Below are 13,341 nucleotides of genomic sequence, written 5' to 3'. Positions count from 1 at the left end.
ATGGCAATGGAATTAATGTGATTAAAAATTAGAAAGAAAAAAAATGATTCCTACCAAAAAGAAAATATGTTACAGATGAGGTAGCAATTTTCACATTGGTGACTTCAAAGTTCGTCCAGCGATGGACAAAACGTGTAGCCTTTGTAGGAAAAAAGGGCAATTTGGAAGGGTATGTAGAAGCAAACCAGAGCTGAACATCAATTGTGTGGGAGAAGAGGAATTTGAAGATGAGTCATACCCTCATTCTATACTTTGTGTGCGTGATGGGGTAGTGATACATTTTCCCAGATGTCAAGTGCACTAAAATAGAAAATGCGTGGAAGTCATGGTGGATTCTTGTGCTTGGTACGCTTTAATTAGCAAAGCTTTGTGTAAAGCCAATAGGGAAAATGAAAAATGTATTGATTCCGATACACTGGACAGAAAATTGATTTAGTGGGTTACATCTGGAAAACTAGAGGAAAATATTATGTTGCCTCTAAAGGTGATCCTATTTTGGGTTGGCCCTACCAACAAGAGCTTAATATGAAGCTTGACCCAAATGCACTACCACAAGTGTATGCAGGAGAAGAGTTGGCAGAAAATGTGGGTGTTGGGGAGCTAAAATCAAAATTCCCAGAAGTATTCTCCGAGAAGCTGGGAAAATGTATTGGTTTTAAACACAAAATAGTGCTTTTGGACAATGCTGTTCCTGTTAGACACAAAGTGTGCAATGGTTCTTTGACATTCAGAGGAAAGTTGAAGGAGATGTTAAAATATCTGTGTGACAAAAAGGTGATTCAACCGATAGAATCTTCTCCCTGGGTGTCACCAGTTGTTATCGCTTTGAAACCATCAGGAGACTTGAGACTATGTTTTGACTATAGCAGTCTTAACAATAAAATATGGGTAGACAAACATTTGTTACCTAATCTACATGAATTTGTTTCTAATTTGTCAGGTGGAAAAGTGTTTTCCACCCTAGATTTGGCAAGAGCATACCATAAGATTGATCTTATGGAAGAATCATGTCACCTAACTGAATTCATTACACCTGATGGAATGTCCAATTTTGCAGGATGCCATTTGGATTAGCTAGTGCTGTGTCCGTATTCCAGAGGCCGATTAAAAAAACTGTAGAAGGCGCGCATGGAGCTATCGCTTTTCAAGATGACATTTTAGTTTACGGAAAGAACAAAAATTATCACAAAGCTAATCTAAAAATGTTGCTTCAAAGGTTGCAACAAAAGGGGTAAACGCTCACAGTTTCTAAATGCAAGTTTAATTGCAAGGAGGTGCAATATTTAGGTCACAGCATTTCTAAATAGGGGATAAGCCTAAACAAAATCATGTGCAAGCTGTTGTAGACACTCTGTTTCCAAAGACCAAAGAGCAACTGTTTTCATTTTTAGGTCTAACAAAATTTTATTCTAGATTCATTGACAACTATGCTGGTAAAAAAGAATGTTTGTGTGAGCTGCTGAGAGAGAACAATGAGTTTTTGTGGCACACCGAGCAAGATCAAGCTTTTGTTGATCTTAAGAAATAATTGGTGTATGCAACTTTTCTTAAGCCTTTTGATACTAAGAGGGTATGTATTGTTGCTGTGGATACTAGTAACTGTGGTTTAGTGGTCACGCTCTTTCAAAAAAGTAACTCTGAGGAATATGTGGTGTTGTATGCTTTGCAAGTGTTAGGAGAATCTGAGAGGAACTTTTCTGTAATAAAGAAAGAGTTATTCGCATGCGGCTGATCATTTCAGGCAATTTCTTTGGGGTACATGATTTGTGTTGAGAACGGACCTCAAACCGTTGTTTTATGTGTTATCTCCAGGGGAGGGAGGAATTTGACTGCTAGGTTGGCAAGATTGGCAGCAAAGTTGCAGACTTATCAATTTAGGATTGAGTACATTCCTGGAAGGTGAAATGTTCATGCGGACTTTCTGTCATGGTTACCGGTTAACTCTAAAGTGGAGGAGAATGATGGAAAGACCAATTGTGAACTTGGATATACTATGGAAGATATTAATGGTGGCAGCCCTACACCAGGCAATAAGGAAGCAATGTCCAAAGAAAAATGGACGGATCAATGTAAAAAAGATGTGGATTTTTCATTGGTGGGCACTTATATGGTTAATGGGTGGCCTGAGGAATGGAAGTTGAGTGGAGAAACAGGAGTTTTCTACAAGGTGCAGGATGCATTAATGCATGATGGATTCTGTCAATTTTGTGGTGACAAAGATGTACCTCCTGTTGTAATGAGGAAAACAATTTTTCTGTTGGGTCATGAAGGTCATATCGGGATGTCTGCTACTAAGAAGCATGTTTGGGAGTTTTACTGGTGGCCAGTCATGGGCAGCATGAGTGTTAGATTTGTGAGAGAGAGCAGTTTGTGTGCCAATAGTGATAAGATGGTAAGGCCTTTGAGGACGGAACCATCACCTATTGAGTTGGTGGTGGATCCATGCAGGAAGCTGAGCATAGACATTCTAGGGCCATTTTGTACCGTTCCCAGGAGGAAAGAATTTGCTATTGTATTGGTAGACAATTTTTCCAAGTGGCCTGAGGTCAAAATGATGGAGAAGGTGACGTCTGAGGTTATCATAGAGTTTTTGGAGGATGTATTTTGCAGAGAAGGTTAACAGGAAGAATTGGTGTCTGACAATGATCCACAGTTTGTTAGTAAGTCCTTTGAAGATTATTTGGTAAGAAGTGGTGCAAAACAAAAAAGAACCACTAACTATTATCCATAGTCTAATGGTCAAACTGAGAGGTTTAATCGGGTGGTAAGAGAATCCATTCAGTTAGCTGCCAAGGGAGGTTTGTCTTGGAAGAAGGCTTTGCAAGCAACTTTATTATCATATCACAGCATGCCCAATGCCATAACATGTTGCTCACTTTTTGAGTTGTTACGTGGTAGGAAACCAGGATTGAAATTTGCACCTTGGTGGTTGAAGGAATGTAGTGGGGCGTACAAGACATATTTGGATTACAAGAAAATCAGGGAGCATGTGGAAAATTACAGAGGGAAAATTATAAAAAACATTAATGAAAGCCAATTCAGGAACATGTGTAGTAAAATTCAGGTGGGTGATTGGGTCCGCATTAAGGAACCTGCTTCTAGGGGCAAAGAGTTGCCCAAATGGTCAGAACCTACTAAAGTTGTCCAAGCTTATGACAAGGCAGTTAAAATCGGGGGTGGTAAAATTTAGAATATGAGTCGGATTTCTGTTTTCAGGGGTACCGTCAAAAATACTGTAGACCAGGATGGTTGTCTTAAAAAGTATGATGATGGTAATGTGTTCTGGGATTTAAGGGAGGAAGGTAATGTACATGAGAACATGGATGTAAGGGTGCCAAGTGGTGTGCCTATGTCAACATCCCAAGTTCCTGATATGGGTGAGTTTGGAGAGCAGGAGGTACTACAGGACCGGAGGACAGAGGAGATGGTGAAAAGAAGTGCTAGAGCTAAAATATGTCAAGCAAAGAGTTCTGATTTTGTAATATTTTGAGTTTTATCCTAACTGCAAACTTTTATTTTCCTGTGTTATTTTCAGCTACCTACTTTGGGTAGTCATTATAATTATTTTTATTTATACTATTGTATATGTATGTTTTTTCTTTTCTTTTAAAAAAGGCAAGATGTGTTGTGTTTATGTTATTCATTGGTTTCAAAATGTTCTTTTAAAGTGTGGTCTAGAATGTATGTAGAGTTTGGACTGAGAGAAGATGGTTGGAGAGACATGGCGTATCACACTCCTGCGTGTGTTGTAGCTGCAATATTTATGAATAAATCTATAATTTGTCACTTACCAGTGTGCCTCATTACTACAGGAATCATGAAAAGGGTTTAGAGTATCGTTGGAGTGAGAACCATTTTAATCCATCCTGACCCACCAAAAAAGAAAGAATGGGTGCCACCGTATGAGTGTATCATTTAAAGTTTTAGTAATATGATCAAAGTTTAATTTGATCATGTCAGTGTCTTTAATTGTCTGTGTTAACTGTAACCCATGCTATTTTATTTTTGTGGGTTGCCAAGTAAAATCTGAATGAACAAAAAGCTGTTTATTACATAAAATATTTATATTTCAGATTTATCAGTGTTTAGCTGGTATCCTGATCATTGGGGAAAAAACAGAAACTTGCTCGAGAAAAGAAGAGTGGATGTGGTAGGTTTGGAACAATATAACATAATATCATCAGCATAAACTGATATTTAATCTACTGTTCTCCAATTTGAAATCCTGAAAATCAGGGCATTGTCAGGTTTTTGTAAAGATAGGTTCTAGTGCAATAATGAATAGAAGGGGGGATAGTGGACATTCTTGATGTACTACTCTAAAAAAAGGAAAATAATCTGAGAGGATGCCGTAATAAAAAAATTGCAGCTTTAGCACCTGTTTACAATAAAGAAATTAAAACAAGCAATGTAGGTTGAAAACTAATCAATTTCAATGCATTAAAGATAAACCCCCAACCAATCCTGTGAAAGGCTTTTTTTTGTATCCAAAGCAATGGCAGCAAGTCCTCACCAATCCAATGCGGATGCCTTGCCCAATATATTGAACAAGTGACAAGCATTTTCAGATCTGATATTGGAGTTTGACAAAACCAGACTGTTCTGGACCTGGTGGAATAGGATCAATGCGTAGTGCTAAATGTTTGGTGAAAGGTTTGTAATCAGTGTTTACTGGAGATGTGGGCGGGAAGTTTTTACATTGTATGGGATCTTTATTTCCTTTTGGGAATAAAAAAATCATTGATTTCTGGTAAGTTTCTTGAAAGGTTCCATTATTGATGAAATGATTAAACAAAAAAAAAAGTTTACACAGAACTAACTTAAGACAAAATCCTAAACTTACTACCATTTTCGTATTCACAGAAGGCACTTACTCATTTTGGTATTCACAGAAGACACTTACTCACTTCGGTATTTACAGAAGTTAGGAGTCCTAACTTTAGGACTCCTAAATGCCTTCTGTGAATATCGAAAGTCTTAAAATTAGGATTTTTCTCAGTTTGAATGGAGGCCAACGGTGTTCCAAAGAATGGAGGAGTTGAACAAACTTGGGGCCAAAGCCCAATTGAAATTCCCGCCGATGCTCCATGTTATGTGGAACAACAAGATGTGAAATTTACAGACAGTGGAAGAAGCAGACAGTTTAATCAATTTCATAAAGAAGAGTGAAGTATCTTGAGGGCCACAGTCCCTGAATTATGAATCAAGGAATAAAACTGAAGATATAGACTATAGATTAAGAATTCACTGGATTATAGAGATGTGGGATGAGTGGTGGGGGAGGAGAGGGGGGAAAGGCAAAACACTGCTATTGTTATAATTTAGGAAGATCTGTCCTACTCTCTGGAGATCTCATAGGCATGTCTGTGCCTGACAGTCAAGGGAGAGTTCCTATGGGTGGGAGAGGGTGGTCAGAGGTGGGAGGTAGGGCACAGGGTGGGAAGCAGTGGGAAAAAAGTAAAAAACATAAGTTCTCAGTATGTCTATTAGTTGTCTTTCGGTCTTGGGTTATCACTGTAAAAAAGTATCATAGAGATGGGAGGAGATGACAGTACCTTACAAGTTCTGACCTAGAAAATAAATGGTTTGAGATCAAAAAGTAGGCACAGGTTGACAATGAAATATCTAGATGACTTTAAAGCCCAGATAGTCATCCTACAAGAAACCCAGTTAACGGCAAGTGAAAGCAGAGACTTTTTTTTACAAAATTAAGATGGTTGAGAGGTACACTGCCTCGGATCAGGCAGAATACTGTAAAGGGGTGGTGGTATTGATTAGGAAGGGTTCGGGAGTTGAGTTGAGTTGATCTCCTCTAAAACAGATAGTTCTGGGAGGTGGGTTGTGGCGACTCTCAGGTGTTCTGGCACAGAGTTTGTCTGTGCGGCTTTTTATGGCCGTAATGTGGACGATCCCCAGCATATCCTAGATCTACAATTTATATATGCAGAGATAACCACCCCCATAATTATAGAGGGAGATTTCAACACCCTATTAGATCGAACTTTAGACAGATCTACTAGTAAGAGGGGAGGCCAGGCTCAAGCACCCAGGTTATGAAACACATGATATATGAAATGGGCCTGGTCGACACATGGAGATATTTGAGGGGGCAAAAGCTGTTTTATACCTTTCACAGTAATAACTAGGGGTGGGCGGAATTTGCGTAATCGCGTTACGCAAATCTCCGCGAAACGGCAAAAAATCTCCACGAACACGCGGAAATTCCGCGAACACGCGGAATTGCTTGTTCGCGATACTTTTTTCCTGTTCGCGATCGCTGTTTGCGTGCTCGGGGTGAAATATCTCGCGAACACGCATATTGAGAACGCGAACAAGCCAAAAATTTCGCAAAGTCGCGGAATGCAGATTTTTGGTCAATTTCGCGTTCTCCGCGGAACGCGAAATTACCCAAATTCCGCAAATTCCGCAAGCGGAACGGATTTTACCGCCCAGGCCTAGTAATAACTATAACCATTTTTCCAGGTTAGATTACCTGTTAGTGGATAGGGTCTGGGAGACTAAAAGAGGCTAATATACTGCCGGGCCATATCTCAGATCACTCAGCGGTGTGTGTAACATTAACAGGGGTACAAGAAAGTTATAATATGAGATGGACCTTAAAAAGATCCATCCTATTAGATCTAAATGTGTCTATCCTCTTGGAAAAAAGTACAAAGGAGATTTTTCCCGGATAATGCCTATTCAGCCCCCATTGGAGTAGTTTGGGATGCCCTCAAGGCATACACACAAGGGGTCACTTATTAGAACAAGCTTGATAGAGCCGAACTAAGAAACTTGGAGGATAAAGTGGGGATGCTAGAGGTCAAATTACAGCAAATGGCAGGGCCCACCCAGGATATTGAGAAGATGACAACGCAGCTGGAAGAAGCAAATATAAATTATAAGATTAAGTTAGAGGCAAGATGCCATGAGAGATGGGCAGCGTGATGCATGCAACAATTTGAATATGGGGAAAAGGCAGGAGCACTGTTAGCTTGGAAGGCTAGGGCTGAGGGATCATGACATTATATTAGGGAATTGGTCATCAACTCTCAGGGCAAGATCTCTAATAAGGAAGAAAAGATGCAGGCTTGTCTGTTCTCGCTCTTCTCTGAATTATATACTGCTTACAACAGAGGGTAGAAAGATAATGTACGCTCCAATCACTGAGGTAGAAATAAGAGAGCAGTTTTTACATCTAAAGAATGGCAAGGCAGCGGGCCCAGACTCATTGCTGGTTGAGGCATATAAATGAATCGTTGACGAAATAGTTTCGGAAATTAAATTGCTGTTTAACTCAATTTGTAAGGGGGAAGAGCAGATTCCAAGTTCATGGAGGGAAGCCACAATAGCGTTGATTTTAAAACCTGCAATGGACCTGAGGAGAGCAGATCCATATCGGCCTATCTTCCTGTTAAATGTAGATTATAAAATCTATACTGGCATTTTGGCAGAGAGAATGGCAAAGGTGGCCCCTCAATTATACATATAGATCAGAAGGGGTTTGTCCAGAAAAGACAAATTCAGGAATTAACTTTATCATTGATCGGGACAATAGATATGGCAATTGAGGGTTCGATTCCCTTTGCAGTTATTACCATTGACGCCGCCAAGGCATTTGATCTTGTCAGTTGGGCATTCCTCTGGGCAGTGTTGGAATCATTGGGCTTCGGCACAGGGTATATTATGGCACTTAAAAAATTAAATGCATGCCCCACGGCTAACATCCTTCTAAATGCCTCCCTGACGAAGAGTTTTAACATCTTTAGAGGTACGAGGGAGGGTTGCCCTTTGTCTCCCCTCCTATTTGATATTTATATTGAACCTCTGGTACATCTTTTGAGGGAGGATGATCAGATAATCCCAGTTCACTCACTCTCCTCTTGTAGTAAAATAGCACTATACATGGACCATTTGATCATTTACACCTCAGATCCAGCCCGAACATTATCAAGGGTAGAGCAGCTAACAAAAGAATTTGGGGAGGTATCCGTATATTCGGTGAATTTCTCCAAGACAGAGGGGATGGGCTGGAATTTGGAGGGTTGGTGAGGTAGAGTGTGTGCAGAGATAAAATATTTAGGGATCATCATAGTTAATCAAATCAATGAGATCCCCATGCGAAACCTAAAGAGTGTGGCTTCCATTATCCGTTTATGGGAGGGTTAATTTAGTAAAAATGTCTATTCTGCCGAAGCTAACATATCTATTTAATTGTATACCACTTAAATTCCCTAAGGAAATAATCAATAAAATACTGGGGAAAATAACTAGTTTCATTTGGGCCTCCCGCGGAATACGGCTCACCTGTAAAAAGCTAAGGCGTTGTCTTCAGAAGGGTGGTTTGGCCCACCCTGACCTTAATCTTTATTTTATGGAATTTCAATTTAAAAATCTTTGAATGCTTATTGGGGAGCCAGATTCTTCTAGATGGGGAGTTTTATTAGGGGAAATGACTGAGTTTGGGACAGCTGCCTTTATGTATAAATTTGGTGCCCCAAAATACTTCAAAAAAGTAAGGTTGAAGGTTTTAAAAGCAACATTAACTCTTTGGAGTACAGCGAGGATGATGTTAAATCTAGGATATTACTCGGAATTCGCACTTATTCGGGACTCCCCAGGGACTCCATAATGTCTGAAGGATGGATTGTCTCTTCCCTTGAAGCAAGCAGGACTGTCCAAGTGGTGGGACCTGATATCAGCCAGTGCATTGTTGCCTTGGGATGTGCTGAGTGCAAAAACTGGTCATAGACTGTCTAGGTTTAAATATGTACAGCTCACATTTAACAACAATTCTCCAGGAAACAGGTGGGGTATGGGACTTTGAGGTCACCCTCCAAGATGAAATTGCAAAACGTCAAGAGGTTTAAAAATGGTATGGGCACTTCCTGGAAGCAGAGGAAATGAAAATGGAGATTCCATATGCGATCTGGCGGGACACATTTCAGAATGAGAATTTACAACTGCTTTGGACGTATTCATTAAAATTATTATACTCTATCTTTACATCCGTAAACTTTAAAATACATCACTTCTTTGTAATAAATAGGTTGTATCGGACCCCTCACAGAATATCTACATTTGTGTTAGAGCTCATCCCTAGATGTAACAGATGTAATCTACCAAAAGCAAATGACACACATATTTTCTTTGGATGCCCTTCAATAAAGGAATATTGGAAGGTTATTGAAACCACTATAAGAGTCAATTTAGGGGAATCCATAACCTTGACAGCGGCTTTAGTACTCATAGGGGTGGATAACAGCTTACATGTCACTTTAAACAGTAAGCAAAGGGGTTTGATATTCTATCTATTGCTTCTACCAAGACATGAGATTTGTAAACATTGGACATAGCCTGACCCCCCCACATCCTACAGGGTGGTTAAAAATGGCTAAGTGGACCAGCAGGATGGATATCGAGTGCAATACACGAAGGTCGAGGGAAATCTGGCAGGACTTTATAAAGTGGGCAAGTTAGTACTGTGGTACAAGGTAGGGCCTTTTTTTTCAGAGTCCTCTGATTACACCAGACCACGATAGCTTGGGAGGATATCCCTCCCTGGATGCGATAGAGCTTGGGAGGCTTGGGCAAATAAATGCAACGGACCATGAGATGAATGGAAGCACGAAAAAAAATGGTCCAACACTTTCAGAATGCCATAGTGATATGAGGACAAAAAAAGCAAAAGACCTGCGAATGAACTATAGCCTAAATGGATTTCCTATTTCCTCTAGATTAATTTGTTGTCAATTATATATGGTCCTTATGTCATATTCAACGCTCATTTACAGGGCTGCTAATACTAATCATGCAACTATACTTTTTCATATCAAACAGACTGTCTAGGGCAGGGATTCACATGCCTTTCACGTGTTTGGGTCAACGGCCATTGAAACTGCGTAATCCAGGAAGCTATTTTTGTTCTATTATATTATTCTTCTCCCATAGCCTGATTCACTGGCATGTCCATGCAAGCAAGTGGAACATAATGATGCAAACAAATGATCTATGGATGTCAATTCTTTGACACTGGCTAACAGAGTCAGGGCAGTGGACATCACAGCTTGTAGATAAGGCTTAGAAATGCACACAAATCTACCATTATGATATGCTTATGAAGGAAAGAGGACTTTCAAGGAACGTTTTTATATAAAATGTCGTGGACACCCACAAACCAGTAGTTTTGAAGTTATTCTTAAACAGTTTGCATGTTGTTTCTCCTACTAAAAAAGCATGCCTCTATGTATACCCAGAGTAAGTACCCATCCAGTAAGGGAAAATGAAAAGGTATATATCCTTGTTTCACCAAGGGTGGGGGTGCAAGAATCTGGTCCTCTATAGGGAAAGAGGATTTCCCTTTCAAACACCATGGATTGAGAAAACCCTCAGGTCTTGGTTTATTGTGCTAATGCATGAAGCATTAGAACTTTGAGCAAGAAACATGGAACATGCCAGCAAGGGTGGATTGAGAATCTATGGTTGTAAAGTAGACCCTCATGAAGTTCAATGCAAACACGTGAGTGAAGGCAAAACATGTGCAAAAACAGCCCACAGCAGAGAGAGAGACATGGGGTGGGCCAAATTGTGAATGATGGAGACTTCAGCCAATGGCTACAAATAGCTGGTGAAAGAAAGCCAGTGAGTGAAAGGGGATGGTCCAAAGGCAGCTTTATGTTTGTTGCTAGCTGAGGTATTGTTGTAATATTCAATTGTATTCTACTATCTCTCCACCCCTGTTCCTCTTACCACTTGGACTTGAGCATTCAAGGGATTTAGAATACTGACAGGGACTCTCCTCAGAGAGCCCTGTCAAGTGGGACTCAAGGCCTTGATAACGTCCAACTTGTAGAATGAATACAAATTACCTGTTAAACTTACCTGCTTCTGCCTTGCTGTTTCTTCCAGTCTGTTTGGGAGCTATGCTGTGAAAACCCAAACTTAAATGCCTGTTTTAATTAATTCTTCCAGGAATACTCCAGTGTGTATTCTAACAAACAGCAAAACCACTGTAGTACACTTGAAGATTTCCATGCCCACTTCCATTGCACTGTATGTCACCCAAAAAATGGACCTCTATGCATTTCATAAGTGAGCATCTATCATTTGTAAATGTAAATCACTCTTTCTGTACCCGGCACTTCTTTTTTCTGGAAGATCTTTCTCTGTTGGAGAATTACTTGGAAAAACTTGTAAATATATAAAATACACTTAAACATTTATGACATTTTACTAGCTTTGCATTTAGTCGCATATTTTATTCATGGGCAGTCTCACATGTTGCATGTATATTTTCACCCATAAGCCATCTAATTGACACTTAACTGCATTCCCTAAATAAGACCCATAGAGATGAGTTGTAATGATGATTGATTACAGTTAACCCACTTGACTACGTAGATGTTCACATTATTTCTCCACAATTGATGGTGATAACATCAAGCAGATCTTCAAAAAATCTTTACTTTTGTAGCGTATTAGCAATATGCATGTTTGCTTTACTCAATGGATGGCAGAAGGCTTAAAAAGATGCTCTCCACAATGAACTAATGTTTGCTGTCCCTCCTGTAGGACTGTATATGTCTGACAGGTGTGACATTGCACAAAATTGTTTGCCTGCAGTTATCTGGATGGAAGTGGGTTTAATGTTTTGGAATAAGAACATTTTACAGCAATTAAGCCTTCATACAATGGCAAAGCATCAAGCTCTGGTGAGTTAAAAGCTGAATTTCTTGCTCGTATATGAAATTCTGATGACTTGCCTAATGTTTCTTTGAAGGGATTTGAAAGCAACAAAATTGTATATAAAAGCTTCAGGGATGTTTAAGAAGACAGAGCCGAGTAACGTATAGAATTCATAAGCACTTTTCCAATAGCTCACAATACTTTAGCTATATTCTTTGTAATTGCTCATAAGGTGTAATGTATGCATTTATGAGACAGTTTGCTATAAATCTCTGCTACCTTGGTGATCTTTAAATATTAACCTTGAATAAATGCTACATGAACTGACTGCTGACATAGCAATAAAATGGTCACATCTTCAAACTGTCTCCTGCTTTTAGGTTTCGCATACAGACTGCTTTAACAGTTTGTTATCTAAGTTCTATTGCCTAATACACTGAAAATATACATATATTTGAGTGCTAGTGGTTTTCTGATTCTAGCTGGCACATTGACTGAGTTCTTAGTGGCAGGTGGTCTATAAATCAGACCTCTATGTCTCTAGAAAATCTAAAGAACATATCACAGTGCTCTCCACACTCCCATCCCAGTCGGATTAGGTTTTGTTTGTGAAGTTTTAGCTGGATGTCTCAGAATAAGGAGTGTGTAATAAAAATATATAAAACAAGTGAGTGGGGAAGGTGTCAGGAAAAAGAAGGCAGAGAAGTGGAAATATGATGGAGCTACCAAAGGACCCAGCTTCACGGGTGTGTTTTAAAGCAGCGATTCAGGCTCTACAGTGGTATCACTTCACAGGTTCATTAGAGCATTGTCTCTGTGCCTCTCAACACAGTAGTTAAAAGTTGCCACTACATTCTTTGCCATCATTTTAAAAATGGTTAGGGTCAACTCCCTCAATTGTTGACCAACATAACCCCTTCACTATATTAGAGATCAAGATGGATGAGGAGTCCCTGTCTCGAGTTGAGCCCAAGCAAACCTGGGTATCTGCCACTTCCCAGAAAATGTAGGGGCATATTATCAAGAAACGGCGTTAAAATTATCACCGCTTTAGTGGCAGAAAACTGCTGCTAAAGCGGCGATAATGGGCTTGATAATATGCCCTTGAGAATTCCCATAGAAGCCCATGTTCTGGTGTCAACATGGGCTTCTATGGGAATTCTCTGCAGCATATTATCAATCCCATTATCGCCGCTTTAGCGGCAGTTTTCTGCCGCTAAAGCGGCGAGAATTTTAACGCAGTGCTTGATAATATGCCCCGTAGTTTTATTTATCTTTCACCAGTCTCAACCTGACAAGATACATTATTCTTAATGGTGCTCTTGTTGCCTCAATTTCCCATCAAAGGATGGGCTTTACTATCTCTTCTCTGCTTTCCTGTGAATTGCAATGTGGGAGATAAAAAAAAATGGGGTTATGTTTTATTTGAACAATTCCTTTCTCATTTACTACCTCCATAATTTAATCTTTCAAGTATTCAACTTTGATAGACAACCTATCTCTGTTACAACTTACACTTCATCCCTAGAGGCCAGTGAAACAGTACACTTCCTTGGTCTTCTCTAAATCTTTAAAGTGGCCTAATGCCAACAAGGGCGAGCTGGACCAAACATTCTGGTCCAAGCCCATGTGCCTCAGAAGATGGTTGCTTTCTAA

This window comes from Triturus cristatus, chromosome 8 (assembly GCF_964204655.1).
Source record: "Triturus cristatus chromosome 8, aTriCri1.1, whole genome shotgun sequence".
Lineage (NCBI taxonomy): Eukaryota > Metazoa > Chordata > Amphibia > Caudata > Salamandridae > Triturus > Triturus cristatus.
Note: the sequence above shows the minus strand (reverse complement) of the source record.